We start from the raw sequence: 18,861 nt of genomic DNA, 5'->3' as shown, positions 1-18,861 counted from the left end.
GTTTGATGCGGCACTCCATCACTTCCTCTCCTATGCCAATCTCCTCGTCTCGCAGTAGCACTTGTGCCAAACGTTCTCAATTATTTCTTATACATACCTACACACGGTGACTCCGTGATGATGTTTCAGACTTTCAGGGGTGACGGTACCAATATGAGGTAAGAAAGCTTGACCCAGAAACGACTGTGTCGAAAGCTAAAAGCGAAAATCGTTCAGATACCTCTGACAGTGGAAGACATATACCGGTACTGTCGTTGCTAACATTGTATAGTAGCAGCTGATACCACAATACAACGACCAAGGAGGATGGCGAACTACGCCGACTGCCGACTGCCGACTCAGAAGACGCAGGCAGCACTTGTTCGAGTGGATTAGGCGCCTGCAGTCAGAGAACTCGATCAGCTGCTCGTGAAATGAATGTTTTGCTGAGCACTGTCAGCCGACTTTCATGGGAAATGCAGCTACACTCCTTCCATCCACAGAATGTTCATGGTTTGACTCCTCCTGCTGACATCGGACCGCGGGTCGCGTTTAGCCAATGGTTTTTGCAGCGCCTTACAGTCAATCCTCACTTTCTGGTGTATGTAGTTTTCAAGGATGAAGTCAGTTACACCAGAGACGGGATGCTAAATAGTCGCATCAGTCGTTTTCGGGCCGACGAGCCCTCAATACAGATGATAATTATCAGTCAACATGTGGGCAGGCAAAGTCAATGATAACAAACTAGGCCCCTTTTTTCATGTTCTTCTTCCCCACTTAAATGCACTAGTGCACACAATCTTTCTCAGAATTCTTTATGGCCTGATTTTTTTAATTTTTTTACTTTGACGTTTCGAATTTTTTCTGTGTTATTCTAGTTGTTAGGAAATAGGTTTAATTTAAAGAAAAACCATATCAAATAATATTATGCGAATTTTATTAATTTCGTTCAAAAAGGGACTTGAGAGTCCCTTCAGGTCACAACGGTTAAGATACTAACAACCATTATTTCATGAAAAGTGGTACTCATAAAAACAGTTTCTCCTTTACAGAATGGTAGAGCACTTGCCCGCGAAAGGCAAAGGTCCCGAGTTCGAATCTCGGTCCGGTACACAGTTTTAATCTGCCTGGAAGTTTCAGTTTTTTCTTTCATTGACACACAAAAATACTCTACAATGAAAACATTACAATGACGCCTTGATTCTATGTTACGAATAGCACACTTTTCACATATACCACGATTTGCAACAAAATTTGGCCAATGAGCTCCGAGATTTTGGATTCGAATTTCATCTGAAGGTGAAAAACCTTTCTTCCTTCTTTTATTCAGTAAAGAGCTAGGAGACGTTTCTTGCTTTGGTCTTCCTCTTTTCTTCAAAACTGTTTTTCCTTTTGTAGAAGTCCCTGAGTTACCATACACTTGAACTGAAGGAAAGATATTCGTCCATTGAAATCTGAATATATAACGTATGAATTCACAAGTGTTATATCAGTGACAGCGAAAAACAGGCGGTGCCACCAGTTTTTAGCTTTACAATCTGTCATAAATGGAGCGGAGCATATGTGCTTACCAACTCCACCCATATGTGAATTATAATCTCTAACCACTACTGGGGCCGTCACATCAATTTTTGTATCGTCTTTTTGTTTCCGTTTTACGGTAACTGTTTCAGTTCCATGAAAATTAGCTAAAAATATACACTACTATTGTCTTTCCATTTGAAAAATGAGATTCCTTCTTCCGAAGTTTGACTGCCAAATTCACCTCTTACCAGCTCTTGATCGCTCTTTAGTTTTAGTAGGCCAAGTCTACTGGGACGCACAGTTCCACATGCATATACACCATGAGCTTTTATATACTGAAGAAGATACACAGAAGAGAAACAGGTGTCCATCACAACTACATAATGATTGTAGTGAAGGCAGGATGTCAGATTTTGCACTACACTTTGTAACATTATGTGATTGCCTTATCATTTTAAATCATTAATTAATCGAGCAGTCGCTCGGCAACAGCTACAGTTAGCAAATAATGTTGCGAAAATGTAAAAGGTGAACGACCTGTGACGTAACTTGTTTATTGTCGAAGCGCCGTCAGAGATGCAGTGAGTTATTGACTTTGAAAACCGCGGCGCGAAAAACGGACAGAAGAAGAACACTTTTACACTTTTTTTTTTTTTTTTTTTTTTTTTTTTGAGGTACGAGATATTCTCGATGAACACTTACTCATTCTTCTCTTGTCTCCTGTAACTTGTGTCGGACGCGCATGTCTTGCCGCCGTATTATTATTGTTAAAAATAATATTGTTCTAGTGTAAAGTAAATGTGTAATACTAAAAGTGCCTAGCAGTAGATTTATTGTGCGACGTGTATGTGAAAACGTCAAAGGAATTGTTTTTATTACGAGAAGTGCCAGTCAAAACGGCATCCATGTTAAATCCTTCATTGCAGTGTAAGTTCGTCTATTAATTGCCATAAATTCAGAGTTAAATGGAACTGGTGTATGGACTATTCATTTAATATAGAATCTATGTCTCACTTCTTCATGAAATTATTTAATTTTCTTTATGCTTCTGCCAAATAGAGAGTTCACAGTCACGAATTCTTTCGTCGAGTTCGGACGGAAGTTGCATGCGGCGAAATATTTTCTCCGCGCCATATTCTACTGGTAAATGCATGATAAACTACGGTCCCTTAGGAAATTCATGTTGAGCTATCCAAAATAATTATATTCTGAATAGGCATTTACTCTCCTCTGCAATGCAACTTCCGACTGATCAGACGATCCAACAAGAAACAGCCGCACACGGTCGGCGTTCTCAAATATGTTTCCACCGCTGATTATAGCTATATGTTACAGCACAAAAGTAGCATATTGTTATAATTAGCGACTACGAACGGGGACATTTATAACTGTATGTTTATGTATACACATTACGTAAACATATCGTTATAACTTCCACTAAGTCCGAACTTTCCTTTGCCGCTATCTGATGTTTTACCCTGGCAGACATCACATTCGTAGATGTAACCTGAAATATCTGGGCGACTCCGAAGTTTGTACCCACGTTTCCATGGCTTCATCGGATTGTATTGTTTTAGGGAAGATCGCACTTTGAATCGAACAATACTCTCGTCGATACTCTGATCTGGAAGCTGTAGTTTCTGAAAGTTTTTGTTCAACACTGTAATTAGCGGACGTATTTTATACAGTTTGTCTGTACTGTTCTTACGTATAGAAAGATTCTCATTCAGCTGGATCACAGACAGAATTTGTTTGTACTCTCTCTTTTGTTATTGTTTGTGTGACCAGTGGAACATTCAGATCACGATCACAACACCAATAATGACGTTTTTGTGGCAAACAATAATAGCTGCAGAGGAATTAAAGACCAAGAAATCCGTAAAGCTCTTCTTCAGTTATAGGCTGACTCCGTTTCCCCTTTGCACAATATATAGATTACTTTGAAAACTAATGTTTTCAATCACTTTGCTCGACAAAACAGTCAAAAAGATCTCTGTTGCAGAATCCTTTTGGGAAAAGTATTGCTCGATCACTCCCTTTAGGAACACAAATTTACGAAAATGTGTTACACAGATTTATCTCCTAAATTTGCGAGAAATTTTAGATTGCGATTCACAATTTTGGCATTTATTTCATTTTCAGCGAAGTGACAGTCTATATTGTCTTTGCGACTAGCTGCTTGCTTGCTTTTTGTTATTTCCCTCTTGTTGTGCTTGTACATTGTTACTTCCTTGTTCGTCGTCTGTCAGATCATTTTCAAAATCACTACTTTCTTCAAAATGTATTTCTACAGCTTCTTGAGAACAGGTGGGAATGTTCTATTGTCGACTGATGGATGGTGTGGCATAATTTTTTGTTCTTTGCACTTTTAAATTGTTGAGTTCGAAGTTTTCTGAAACTTGTTCTGTTTCAGAATCACTGTTCTCCTCATCAGGCGTATCGATGTCAGATGGAAAATTCTCCAGGAGTAACTCCAGTATCTCTTCATTTTTCAACTTTCTCGCAGTAGCTTGTCATGCAAAAGCGCATGTCTACAGGCCTGACGGTTATATATTTATAATATATTCCGCTCCTAGCCAATTTAAATTAAACTGACTTCGAGTAACAGGATAACAATTATGAAGATAGGATTCTCACAGGAAATTCACGGAACTAAAACTGAAAGATCACTCTGCATGTTGAAACAACTAAATACCGCGAGGACTGGGCGCGCTGAAATTCAAATTGCTTTGGCGTCACAGATAACACAACCATGAAAGAAGCGCGTTGCATTAACAATGTACCAAAGCAAGAATAAGTGGAGCGCTACATTTCCGGGGCAAATCAAATGACGAAGAATGTTTTCCACCCATTTTTGTAAAGTGGCACTTTGAAGCCTCGTCAGATCATAAAGGTTTAAATGCACTAGTGCACACAATGTTTCTCAGAGACATACTATCCAGGTTCGTGGAACATATACCAGTTGTTATTCGTCCACCGACTGTGCAGCTTTTCTACTACGACAGATGCCGCAGCATTCTGTAGCCCACGGCTCCTTACAATCGTAAACGATATCGTGCACACCAAGTTTGAGTCGACTTTGTAATCACTGAAATAACATCATATACCCTCTTACCTCGTAAAGTTTCATTTCGTTTCCTCCTCACCTTCCGGGTGCTACACTTTTTTCTTCTGAAGCAGTGTTAAAAGAGAAAGTCCTCCGCAGAATCAGTGAGGAAAGAATCACGTGCAAAATGCTGCAAGACGAAGGGACAGGACGCAGAACGAATGTTTAGATATCAGGGAACAACTTCCATGCTAGTAGAAGGAGTTGTAGAGGGTGAAAAGTATGGGAGAAAGTATTGGAATGCATCCAACACATCAACGGGAATGCTCAGTGCAATTGTTACTCTGAGACAAAGAAGTTGGAATAGGAGAGAAATTCGTGAAGGGTCACATCAAACGACTCAGAAATCTGATGACACAAAAAAGAAAAGAGAGAGTCCAGTATCTTCACCTTTGCCAATATAGAGTGGATCTACGCACCCCAAAAATTTTTCCTCTCCTCACAAGTCTTAGGACACAGTGCACTCTGCCTCGCATTTCGTAACGACCTCCCTTCTCCTATACGTATGTTCTTTCGATAGATCCCTTAAATATCTTGACAAATCCTAAACATCCTACAAACTTCTGTACCTCTGTCTTCCCAATCCGAGGCTGCAGCCACATCTATACCAAAACGTCTCACCCTCCTCCTGCCACCACACTCTCCATATGCTTTCTCAAGGCAATTCTACAGGCTCCCTCTCTCTCCAGAAACCCTACCAGCTATAGCTCTAGTCTCCACATCCACTCCTTAGATCAAGGTTCCAATAACTCTTCCAGACTCCTGAGCTGAGCGAGTGGGTTATTTAGCAAGGAGAAGAAAGTACCGGGATAGTTTAAGCAGAGCCGAATTATGTTTAATTTAGTAAATTATTAGCTTAAGTGCGTTGACTTGACATGTCATTAACGTGCAACACACATCAACTGCTTCCTTTGCAAGTTGTTTCTTGTGAGATTTAACATTATTACTGTGTGATATTAACACAAGTTCTTTTGCAGATTCCATATAATGTTAATCTGGCTTGCCTGGTTAAGGAATGGACTATGCTGAGCCATCCCCCACACGGAGCTCAGAATCCGTTTAATTTGTCTTATAATTAAATGTTTCCCTGAGACATCTAATTCTCTTTTTATTATCTACGATAATGATCGGGCCGGCCGGAGTGGCCGTGCGGTTCTAGGCGCTACAGTCTGGAGCCGAGCGACCGCTACGGTCGCAGGTTCGAATCCTGCCTCGGGCATGGATGTGTGTGATGTCCTTAGGTCAGTTAGGTTTAATTAGTTCTAAGTTCCAGGCGACTGATGACCTCAGAAGTTAAGTCGCATAGTGCTCAGAGCCATTTGAACCATTTGTAAATGATCGAAGCAGACGAAATGAATTAAAATTTGTGCTGCGGCCGGAACTCGAACACGGTTCTTCTTGCTGGATAGGCAGAAACGCTAACCATTACACCACCACAGCACGATGGTCAACACTGCTGCACAAACTACCTAACCTGAGTGCCCTCCCCAACACAAACTTCAATTCATTTTTCACTTACATATTGTCACTACTGCCAGGGCTTTCCGATATTGGCAAGCACCCCAGAATTGGGCGTAATGGGGTGTAGCAGTGTTGACCATCGTGCTGTCGTGGTGTAATGGTTAGCATTTCTTCCTAGCAAGCACGAAGACCCGGGTTCGAGTCCCTTCGCTGGCACTGTCGCTCAGCGTGTTCGGTCAGAAGGCTAGGTACTCTCTGTAATAAAAAAAACTGAGTTAAGGAGTCAACGATCAACTTGATCGGATGTCTTCTAACGTCCGCCCACACCAAACGCAACGAACTACACTCCTGGAAATTGAAATAACAACACCGTGAATTCATTGTCCCAGGAAGGGGAAACTTTATTGACACATTCCTGGGGTCAGATACATCACATGATCACACTGACAGAACCACAGGCACATAGACACAGACAACAGAGCATGCACAATGTCGGCACTAGTACAGTGTATATCCACCTTTCGCAGCAATGCAGGCTGCTATTCTCCCATGGAGACGATCGTAGAGATGCTGGATGTAGTCCTGTGGAACGGCTTGCCATGCCATTTCCACCTGGCGCCTCAGTTGGACCAGCGTTCGTGCTGGACGTGCAGACCGCGTGAGACGACGCTTCATCCAGTCCCAAACATACTCAATGGGGGACAGATCCGGAGATCTTGCTGGCCAGGGTAGTTGACTTACACCTTCTAGAGCACGTTGGGTGGCACGGGATACATGCGGACGTGCATTGTCCTGTTGGAACAGCAAGTTCCCTTGCCGGTCTAGGAATGGTAGAACGATGGGTTCGATGACGGTTTGGATGTACCGTGCACTATTCAGTGTCCCCTCGACGATCACCAGTGGTGTACGGCCAGTGTAGGAGATCGCTCCCCACACCATGATGCCGGGTGTTGGCCCTGTGTGCCTCGGTCGTATGCAGTCCTGATTGTGGCGCTCACCTGCACGGCGCCAAACACGCATACGACCATCATTGGCACCAAGGCAGAAGCGACTCTCATCGCTGAAGACGACACGTCTCCATTCGTCCCTCCATTCACGCCTGTCGCGACACCACTGGAGGCGGGCTGCACGATGTTGGGGCGTGAGCGGAAGACGGCCTAACGGTGTGCGGGACCGTAGCCCAGCTTCATGGAGACGGTTGCGAATGGTCCTCGCCGATACCCCAGGAGCAACAGTGTCCCTAATTTGCTGGGAAGTGGCGGTGCGGTCCCCTACGGCACTGCGTAGGATCCTACGGTCTTGGCGTGCATCCGTGCGTCGCTGCGGTCCGGTCCCAGGTCGACGGGCACGTGCACCTTCCGCCGACCACTGGCGACAACATCGATGTACTGTGGAGACCTCCCGCCCCACGTGTTGAGCAATTCGGCGGTACGTCCACCCGGCCTCCCGCATGCCCACTATACGCCCTCGCTCAAAGTCCGTCAACTGCACATACGGTTCACGTCCACGCTGTCGCGGCATGCTACCAGTGTTAAAGACTGCGATGGAGCTCCGTATGCCACGGCAAACTGGCTGACACTGACGGCGGCGGTGCACAAATGCTGCGCAGCTAGCGCCATTCGACGGCCAACACCGCGGTTCCTGGTGTGTCCGCTGTGCCGTGCGTGTGATCATTGCTTGTACAGCCCTCTCGCAGTGTCCGGAGCAAGTATGGTGGGTCTGACACACCGGTGTCAATGTGTTCTTTTTTCCATTTCCAGAAGTGTATATATAAAAAAAAGCCCCGGCCGCAGCACAAATTTTAATTCATTTCATCTCCTTCGATCATTTCCGTTTAATTTGGTTAATGTACAGCCTACGTTTGAGATGTAAAAAAGAAGGAAGGAAGATTAGGTTTAGCGTCCCGTCGAATCGGGGTCATTAGAGACGGAGCATGGATTGCGTCTAGGATGGGGAAGGAAATCGGCCGTGCTCATTCAAAGGAACCATCATGACATTTGGAGCGTTTTAGGGAAATCTCGGAAAACCTAACTCTGGATGGCCGGACGCAAGTTTAAGCATTCGTCTTCCCAAATGCAAGCACGATGTGCTAACCACTGCGCCACCTCTCCCGGTCTTTGTCATGCAGGGCCACGTCGAGACCTGTCCTTGTTCTAAAAGATTTTGAACTTTTAAGATTTAGTAAGTTTAGCTTTCAGTAGAACTACGAAAATATTCTTAAGAAGACAAGAATTTTACAGTAAAATTATTTTGTTGTCATTTTTTCAATTTTTTGTGTTTTTACCGATATTGTGTACAAAGTAAATTTGGCGCTGGTAAAGATGCATTGTGAGTGTGAAAAATATGAATTGACACAGTGTGATGTTCTTGGAAAATAAATGCGTAATAAAAGTGCAACCCGTGAGTGAACTGGCAAAGCCCAAAACACAATTCCTCCTAGTTGTATTAGCATACTGTTTTAATCTCGGTTTGGTTTTGTGCGCGAGTAACTACACTCATGCTCATAAATTAAGGATAATGCTGATATATGGTGAAACATGGCTCTGGTGGGCGGTTTTCGGGTTTAAATCACCTCGGGGTATGACCATGCGGTGCATTTGACCTGCGGTCGTCGCACGGTGGCGTTGGCAGCAGTCAAAAATGGTTCAAATGGCTCTGAGCACTATGGGACTTAACATCTATGGTCATCAGTCCCCTAGAACTTAGAACTACTTAAACCTAACTAACCTAAGGACATCACACAACACCCAGTCATCACGAGGCAGAGAAAATCCCTGACCCCGCCGGGAATCGAACCCGGGAACCCGGGTGGCAGCAGTCCATATACGCTGAGGTGTGTTGGTGCATGTCAGAGTACGGTGCAGCGACTAAGTGTGCAGACGTTTTCAGACGTGCTAATCGTGACTGTGTGTTGAAAATGGCTCAAAGAACACAAGTTGACGACGTTATGAAGGGTAGAATACTAGGGCGACTGGAGGCTGGTCAAACACAGCAAGTCGAAGCACAGGCCCTCCGTGTGCCACAAAGTGTGATCTCAAGATTATGGAAACGTTTCCAGCAGACAGGAAACGTGTCCAGGAGCTACAGTACGGGTCGTTCACAGTGTACAACACCACAAGCAGACCGATATATCACCATCAGTTCCCGCAGACGGCCACGAAGTACTGCAGGTAGCCTTGCTCGGGACCTTACCGCAACCACTGGAACAGTTGTTTCCAGACAGTCTACATAAGACTGAACAGACATGGTTTATCCTCCCGGAGACCTGCAAGGTGCATTCCACTGCCCCTGGTCACAGGAGAGCCGGTAAAGTCTGGTGTTAAGAACACAGTACATGGTCATTGGAACAGTGGTCTCAGGTTATGTTCACGGACGAGTTCAGTTATAGTCTGAACAGCGATTCTCGCCGGGTTTTCATCTGGCGTGAACCAGGAACCAGATACCAACCCCTTAATGTCCTTGAAACGGACCTTATGGAGGTCGTGGTTTGATGGTGTGCGGTGGGATTATGATTGGTGCAGGTACACACCTGCAAGTCTTTCACAGAGGAACTGTAACCGTTCAGGTGTATCGGGACGTTATTTTGCACCAGTACGTCCGCCTTTACAGGGGTGCAGTGGGTCCCACCTTCCTCCTGATGGATGATAGCGCACGGCCGCACCGAGCTGCCATCGTGGAGTAGTACCTCGAAACAGAAGATATCAGGTAAATGGAGTGCCAAGCCTGTTCTCCAGACCTAAACACTTTGGAGCACGCCTGGCATGCTCTCGATCGACGTATCGCTGCACGTCTTCAAATCCCTACGACACTTCAGGAGCTCCGACAGGCACTGGTGCAAGAACGGGAGGGTATACCCCAGCAGGTGCTCGACCACCTGATCCAGAGTATGCCAACCCGTTGTGCGGCCTGTGTACGTGTGCATGGTGATCATATCCCATACTGATGTCGGGGTACATGCGCAGGAAAGAGTGACGTTTTGTAGCACGTGTGTTTCGGGACGGTTTTCTCAACTTATCACCAATACCGTGGACATACAGATCTGTGTCATTTGCGTTCCCTGTGTGCCTATGCTATTAGCGCCAGTTTTGTGTAGTGCTTAGTTGTGTGGCACCACATTCTGCAATTATCCTTAATTTATGAGCATGAGTGTATATACAGAAAATTCTAAACAGTGAGACGCAATATTTTTAAAAGCCTAACGGAAACAACCGATTAGAAAATTACATGAGAATTTTGTCTTACATGAAAGTTTACTACATATCGTAATACCTTTATTAGAGACTGTGCGAAAAAAGAAAAATTACCTAGGAGGAGGTGAAATATGATCCATAGGAGAGTGAATAGGAATACATGACCACAGGTGCTGCTAAAAACTTAAAAGTAACACTGACTGCAGACGCCAAGGTTTGTAATCACAGTTTCATTACAGTGCACGTCATGAGGAAAACTGCACAGGTGAAGGACTAGAGACACACAACCAGAAGCGCTGTTAAAATCCAAAATTAACCTGTCCTTAGCCGCCAAAGGTCGTTGAAAGCAGAGCAACACTAAAGCTGTGTATACGCAGCTTTAAGCTACGCATCTTCACTTCCTGCAGCCAGGCCCCGCTGCAGCACAGCCCCGGGACGAAGGTCGACCACAGGAACCATCCTCGCTCTCGTCAGACACCAATCTATACTACTTCACATTTTCACCCATTAAAATGTCGCACCACGCATTAAAGACACGTTTCTATTAGAAACTACGTAAATTTCACGGCTGTGTATTAAAAAAGTAAGGAAGATTAGAGATTAACGACTAGCCGAAATCGAGGAGACAGCGCACAATCTAGGACTGATTCAAGGATGGTGAAGGAAATGGTCCGTGCCCTTTGGAAGGCATTTTCCAGGATCGATTTATGGATATCACGGAAAACCTAAATCTGGATGACCTAACGCGGATTTGAACCGTCGTCCTCCCGAATGCGAGTCCAGTGTGCTAACTACAGCTCGGTTAAAACGTGCCGTATACGAGTATTCGTTGCTGTTGTACGCACGTTATGTTACATGTTAGTTACGACGAACGAGAGAGCACGGTCGATGGCAAAGTCCTCTAGCGAGAATGGTGATGATATGAACCATGGAAGCGGCTTGACATTCTCACCATCGAGCGATAGTTGCACTTAAAGAAAGTGAAACAATATAAAATGCTCGCTAAAATTGAAAGCCAGCATTGTATTCATCACTGTAAAGAACCGAAGCACTGGTCCTTTATCCGATTTAGTATTTACATAGCAAAGATCACGATAGTTTGATAGCTTTTATCTCAGCCAGCACATCGGGCATGGTGATAAACGAGGACGTGGTAATGCATACAAAGTAGCGTAGAGGATAATTATAATTAAACTTTTGTGACTTGAATGGGCTCCCACGCAAAACCAGTGATCACAGGTCAATGAAATTTTCTGAAAAATGTGTAAGCACACGCCGAAGAGAACTAAAGGTTAAACTACTGAAACGTTTTTAAACTTCCACATGAGACTGTAACTGTGTACCATGTTTAAGTTCCAGGTGAACAACAATGTGGAGATTATCTGCATCCACGACAGTCTGGGATCACACTACAACTAACATTTCACCATTTTCAAATAATTAACGGGAATACGGCCAGATGATTCGTCGAAAACCGCGAATATCTCGACAGGATTACACCCTGCCAGTTTCAAGGCAGAACTGCAGGAAGTAAGAGCGGTGCAGGAGAATTTAAAATTCGGTTCCCCCACAAATTCTGCAAAGATAAACAAGCACACGCACACACACACACACACACACACACACAGAGTAGACACCAGCGCCATCACACAACCAAAGATGGCCAACTCAGAAGTTGTCGACAGTGAGTGAAAATTCTTAACGAATGTGTGAGGCAGCATTAACTCCGTCCCTCTGCATTTTTTTACGAGGGAGAGTATTCCATGCAGAATTCAAACAAAAACCAACATCTCTGTTTGTAATGTTATTTGCTAATTTAATTTCAATGGCTTCCTTAATAACACTACCCCAATATCTGAAGTGCATGCCATAATCTCCGTGTTGTCATACACTGTGTGATCAAAAATATCCGGACACCCCCAAAACATACTTTTTTCATATTAGGTGCACTGTGCTGCCACCTACTGCCAGGTACTCCATATCAGCGACCTCAGTAGTCACTAGACATCGTGAGAGAGCAGAAAGGGGCGCTCCGCGAAACTCACGGACTTCGAAGGTCGTCAGGTGATTGGGTGTCATCTGTGTCTGTACGCGAGATTTCCACACTCCTAAACATCCCTAAGTCCACTGTTTCCGATGTGATAATGAAGTGGAAACGTGAAGGGACAAAAATGATGCAAATGGTTCTCAGCACTATAGGACTTAACATCTGAAGTCATCAGTCCCGTAGACTTAGAAATTCTTAAACCTAACTAATCTAAGGACATCACACACGTCCATGCCCGAGGCAGGATTCGAACCTGCGACCGTAGCGGCAGCGCGGTTTTAGACTGAAGAGTCTAGAACCGCTGCCGGTCGTGGTGGCCGAGCGGTTCTAGGCGCTACAGTTTGGAACTGCGCGACCGCTACGGTCGCAGGTTCGAATCCTGCGCCGGGCATGGATGTGTATGACGTTCTTAGGTTAGTTAGGTTTAAGTAGTTCTAAGTTCTAGGGGACTGATGACCTCAGTAGTTAAGTCCCATAGTGCTCAGACCCATTTGAACCTAGAACCGCTCGGCCACAGCGGCCGGCATGAAGAGACACGTACAGCACGAAAACGTACAGGCCGACCTCGTCTTTTGACTGACAGAGACAGCCAACAGTTGAAGAGTGTCGTCATGTACAATAGGCCGATAAATGCCAAACGACGCCTCGCTTGGTGTAAGGAGCGTAGACACTGGAGGATTCAACAGTGGAAAGACGTTATGTGGAGTGACGAATCACGGCACAGAACGTGGCGATCGGATTGCAGGGTGTGGGTATGGCAAATGCCCGGTGAACGTCATCTGCCAGCGTGTGTAGTGCCAACAGTAAAAATCGGAAGCAGTGGTGTTAAGGTGTGGTCGTGTTTTTCATGGAGGGGACTTGCACCCCTTGTTGTTTCTCGTGGCACTATCACAGCACAGGCCTACATTGATGTTTTAAGCACCTTCTTGCTTCCCACCGTTAAACAGCAATTCGAGGATGGCAACTGTATCTTTCAACATGATAGGGCACCTCTTCATAATGCACGGCCTGTGGCGTAGTGGTTACACGTCAATAACATACCTGTAATGGACTGGCCTGCACACAGTTCTGACCTGAATTCTATAGAACACCTTTGGGATGTTGTGGAACGCCAACTTCGTCCCAGGCCTCACCGAACGACATCGATACCTCTCCTCAGTGCAGCACTCCGTGAAGAATGCGCTGCCATTCCCCAAGAAACCCTCCAGCACCTGATTGAACGTATGCCTGATAGAGTGGACGCTATCATCAACGCTAAGGGTGAGCCAACACCGTATTGAATTCCAGAATTACCGATGGAGGGCGCCACTAACTTGTAAGTTATTTTCAGCCAGGTGTCCGGATACTTTTGATGGAATAGCGTATTCCACAAGGTTACCGGTACCAAGACAATGTTCTGCAATGGCAGATTTGCTCGGCAGTCTTGAGCGTGTGTGCCGCTTATGCTCAGTACACCGATCCTCCACAGTCCTGATGTCTCACCAGTGGTTGACATGCGACAATTACAAGAAATACGATAGACACTCGCGCCTCACGCAAACCAAGATCATCCTTTACGGATCCTAAAAGGACCCTGATCTTCACATCGTATTTCCGCAAATACGACCAATTCTGTTAGAAATGCTCCATGTGTAAGGCATAAATGCCTTAGACTTTCGTGCCAGCTCGGTATTATCATCAGTCACCCGGTGCACGGTTGGTCGATAGAACATTGTCTTGACGCCGGTCATCCTGTGGAATCTAACAACACAGGGAATCTGGCATGCGCATCCAGCTGTTCGAATAATGTTATTAAGAAAGCTTTAAATTAGAAATAATTTTATAGTTATAGATGGTGGTTTTTGCTTAAATTCTGCATGAGATCCTTCTCTCTCACTTGGCAAAAAAAAAGAATAAAAAAAACAGAGGGACTATTTCTGACGTCGGTCATCATTGGTTTGTGTTGTTGCTAGTGTTCAGGTCTCTCTCTCTCTCTCTCTCTCTGCACTGTGTGTGTGTGTGTGTGTGTGTGTGTGTGTGTGTGTTATCTTTACGGAGTTTCTGGTGAAACCTACGTTTTAAATTCTCTTGAACAGCGCTTACGTGCTGCAGTTTAGCCTTGAAAGTGGCAGGTTGTGTTCCGGTCAAAATGTCGGCGGTTGTCGACGACGCCACCGCGCTGCGTTCTCATAATTTATTCGAACATTATATACGCCGGGAAAACCTCTCACATTCCACAATTATTCGCGCCTCTTCTCGTAGGGTGGACCGTCTAATGTTTAGCTGTCGTGACATAGCTCGTGCACTGCTTGAAGGTTGCAAATTGCGTACCGCATTCTCAGCTGTGGAACAGTAACCTTCAATAATTTGTGGCGCAATTGACCGCTGGCTTCTCACAGGAGCAATTCCCAAGACGCCAGTAAATTCGAACTTCCGAATCGAGTTGTTAAAGCCCGGCGCCGCAAGATGCGTCCCTGTGTTCCTTGAAAGCGTCGATAGTACCGACGAGCAGCGGCATTATTTCTGTTGTTTCGATAAAACAGTTTTTCGAGGAAGCCCTGCTCGCCTTATCCAGAACCATGTTTACTATCTGCGACTGTACGAGGTGCATTCAAGTTCTAAGGCCTCCGATTTTTTTTCTCCGGACTGGAAAGAGATAGAAACATGCGCATTATTTTAAAATGAGGCCGCGTTCATTGTCAATACGTCCCAGAGATGGCAGCACCGTACGGCAGATGGAATTTTACCGCCAGCGGCGAGAATGAGAACTCTTTTAAGTACTTAAAATGGCGACGTTTTCCTTACTTGAACAGCGTGCAATCACTCGTTTTCTTAATTTGCGTTGTGTGAAACCAACTGAAATTCAACGACAGTTGAAGGAGACATGTGGTGATGGAGTTACGGATGTGTCAAAAGTGCGTTCGTAGGTGCGACAGTTTAATAAAGGAAGAACATCGTGTGACAACAAACCGAAACAACCTCGGGCTCGCACAAGCCGATCTGACGACATGATCGAGAAAGTGGAGAGAATTGTTTTGGGGGATCGTCGAATGACTGTTGAACAGATCGCCTCCAGAGTTGGCATTTCTGTGGGTTCTGTGCACACAATCCTGCATGACGACCTGAAAATGCGAAAAGTGTCATCCAGGTGGGTGCCACGAATGCTGACGAATGACCACATGGCTGCCCGTGTAGCATGTTGCCAAGCAATGTTTACGCGCAACGACAGCATGAATGGGACTTTCTTTTCGTCGGTTGTGACAATGGATGAGATGTGGATGCCATTTTTCAATCCAGAAACAAAGCGCCAGTCAGCTCAATGGAAGCATACAGATTCACCGCCACCAAAAAAATTTTGGGTAACCGCCAGTGCTGAAAAAATGATGGTGTCCATGTTCTGGGACAGCGAGGGCGTAATCATTACCCATTGCGTTCCAAAGGGCACTACGGTAACAGGTGCATCCTACGAAAATGTTTTGAAGAACAAATTCCTTGCTGCACTGCAACAAAAACGTCCGGGAATGGCTGCGCGTGTGCTGTTTCACCAAGACAATGCATCCGCACATCGAGCTAACGTTACGCAACAGTTTCTTCGTGATAACAACTTTGAAGTGATTCCTCATGCTCCCTACTCACCTGACCTGGCTCCTAGTGACTTTTGGCTTTTTCCAACAATGAAAGACACTCTCCGTGGCCGCACATTCACCAGCCGTGCCGCTATTGCCTCAGCGATTTTCCAGTGGTCAAAACAGACTCCTAAAGAAGCCTTAGCCGCTGCCATGGAATCATGGCGTCAGCGTTGTGAAAAATGTGTACGTCTGCAGGGCGATTACGTCGAGAAGTAACGCCAGTTTCATCGATTTCGGGTGAGTAGTTAATTAGAAAAAATGTCGGAGGCCTTAGAACTTGAATGCACCTCGTAATGTATACTGACGCTTGTGTTTCAGCCCAACGTCGTGTCAGTATCCGCTCCCAACTGCTAGCCATGATACTAACACAACTTACAAGTAACTACGGAAATCGTACAGTGGGTGGTCTGAACGTCATTGCTATAGTGTTGGGTACTCACACCGCAAATAGTTTTCACCTACTTTGGCTCAGATAGCTTTGAATCTCCAACGTTGGCGCGGTTGCTTGAGTTTTAGTTGTGGAGTATTAGAAAGTAAAAGGATGTAAAACTTCTTGGTAAATTATGTGCCGAAACGGACATCGAATTTGGAACCTTTGACTTTACGGACAAGTGTTTACCGTTTGAAATATCCAATCACGAGTCAATACCCGCCCTCATAGCTTTTCTTCAGCCAGTTCTGTTCTCGTACTTTCTAAACATACGTGCGAAAGGCAAAGGTGCTAATTTCGAATCCCAATGAAAATTCATTACGAGTCTAGCGGAGTATATTTTTATACTGGGTAACACCTGAACGGGGTAAAATACCTATCAATTTCATCTTGCTCGGGATGGAAGCCCCTGTTACCTTCTTTCCCTGTTTCCGTATTTGCGAATTTTTTTAAAGCTCCAATTTATGAAAAACACACTGTACTTCTCTTTCTGTTTACCCAGAAATGTATCGACACCTGTTTGTAATATTCTGTCGCTATCAATTTATTTCTGTAATTATCGTATAATTCTTTTGTATTTCAGGCTTAAAAATTAAAACATGTGCATTTTTTCGATTGCTCACCTGAAATTACATTACTTACGAAAATGATTTGTTTTTATGCCTCTTTGTAGTTTTGGCAGCGTGACATCTTCAGAGTAGTTCGAAAGAAATTTTCTGGTTTTCGAAATACTTTTTCCATCAGTAGTTGTTGTATGTGTAACCATCCCTACGAATTTGATCCAATTGTACATCTCTATCGCGTTTGTATACGCAGTTTTCCATACCCTTTTTTTATGTTTCATTCTCACTTGTTTTAAAACTTTTATTTTATCACGAAACTGGATTTGAAAAAAAAATTATGTAGCCACATCCAGAGATGCGATGTGTCATTGTCGCTGCTCACTCGTGCATCGTTTCGTTTCTCTTCAGTGTGATGCTAATTTTGAATGTTTGAATGTAGACCTGAGTCGAAACAATGCCCCGGGAGTAGACAACATTCCATTAGAATTACTGACAGCCTTGCGAGAGCCAGTCCTGACGAAACTCTACCATCTGGTGAGCAAGATGTATGAAACAGGCGAAATACCCTCAGACTTCAAGAAGAATATAATAATTCCAATCCCAAAGAAAGCAGGTGTTGCCAAATGTGAAAATTACCGAACTATCAGTTTAATAAGTCACGGCTGCAAAATACTAACGCGGATTCTTTACAGACGAATGGAAAAACTAGTAGAAGCCGACCTCAGGGAAGATCAGTTTGGATTCCATAGAAACGTTGGAACACGTGAGGCAATTCTGACCCTACGACTTATCTTAGAAGCTAGATTAAGGAAAGGCAAACCTACATTTCTGGCATTTGTAGACTTGGAGAAAGCTTTTGACAATGTTGACTGGAATACGCTTTTTCAAATTCTGAAGGTGGCAGGGGTAAAATACAGGGAGCGAAAGGCTATTTAAAATTTGATCAGAAACCAGATGGCAGTTATAAGAGTCGAGGGACATGAAAGGGAAGCAGTGGTTGGGAAGGGAGTGAGACAGGGTTGTAATCTCTCCCCGATGTTATTCGATCTGCATATTGGGCAAGCAATGAAGGAAACAAAAGAAAAATTCGGAGTAGGTATTAAAATCCATGGAGAAGAAATAAAAACTTTGAGGTTCGCCGATGACATTGTAATTCTGTCAGAGACAGCAAAGGACTTGGAAGAGCAGTTGAATGGAATGGACAGTGTCTTGAAAGGAGGGTATAAGATGAACATCAACAAAAGCAAAACGAGGATAATGGGATGTAGTCGAATTAAGTCGGGTGATGGTGAGGGAATTAGATTAGGAAATGAGACACTTAAAGGAGTAAACGATTTTTGCTATTTGGGAGCAATGTAACTGATGATGGTCGAAGTAGAGAGGATATAAAATGTACACTGGCAATGGCAAGGATAGCGTTTCTGAAGTAGAGAAATTTGTTAACATCGAGTATAGATTTAAGTGTCTGGAAGTCATTTCTGAAAGTATTTGTATGGAGTGTAGCTATGTATGGAAGTGAAACATGGACGATAAATAGTTTGGACAAGAAGAGAATAGAAGCTTTTGAAATGTGGTGCTACAGAAGAATACTGAAGATTAGATGGGTAATTCACATAACTAATGAAGAAGTATTTAATAGGATTGGGGAGAAGAGAAGGTTGTGGCACAACTTGACTAGAAGAAGGGATCGGTTGGTAGGACATGTTCTGAGGCATCAATGGATTACCAATTTAGTATTAGAGGGCAGCGTGGAGGGTAAAAATCGTAGCCGGCCGCGGTGGTCTCGCGGTTCTAGGCGCGCAGTCCGGAACCGTGCGACTGCTACGGTCGCAGGTTCGAATCCTGCCTCGGGCATGGATGTGTGTGATGTCCTTAGGTTAGTTAGGTTTAAGTAGTTCTAAGTTCTAGGGGACTGATGACCACAGCAGTTGAGTCCCATAGTGCTCAGAGCCA

This window comes from Schistocerca nitens, chromosome 7, assembly GCF_023898315.1.
Source record: "Schistocerca nitens isolate TAMUIC-IGC-003100 chromosome 7, iqSchNite1.1, whole genome shotgun sequence".
Taxonomy (NCBI): domain Eukaryota; kingdom Metazoa; phylum Arthropoda; class Insecta; order Orthoptera; family Acrididae; genus Schistocerca; species Schistocerca nitens.
This window is presented reverse-complemented; position numbering follows the sequence as displayed.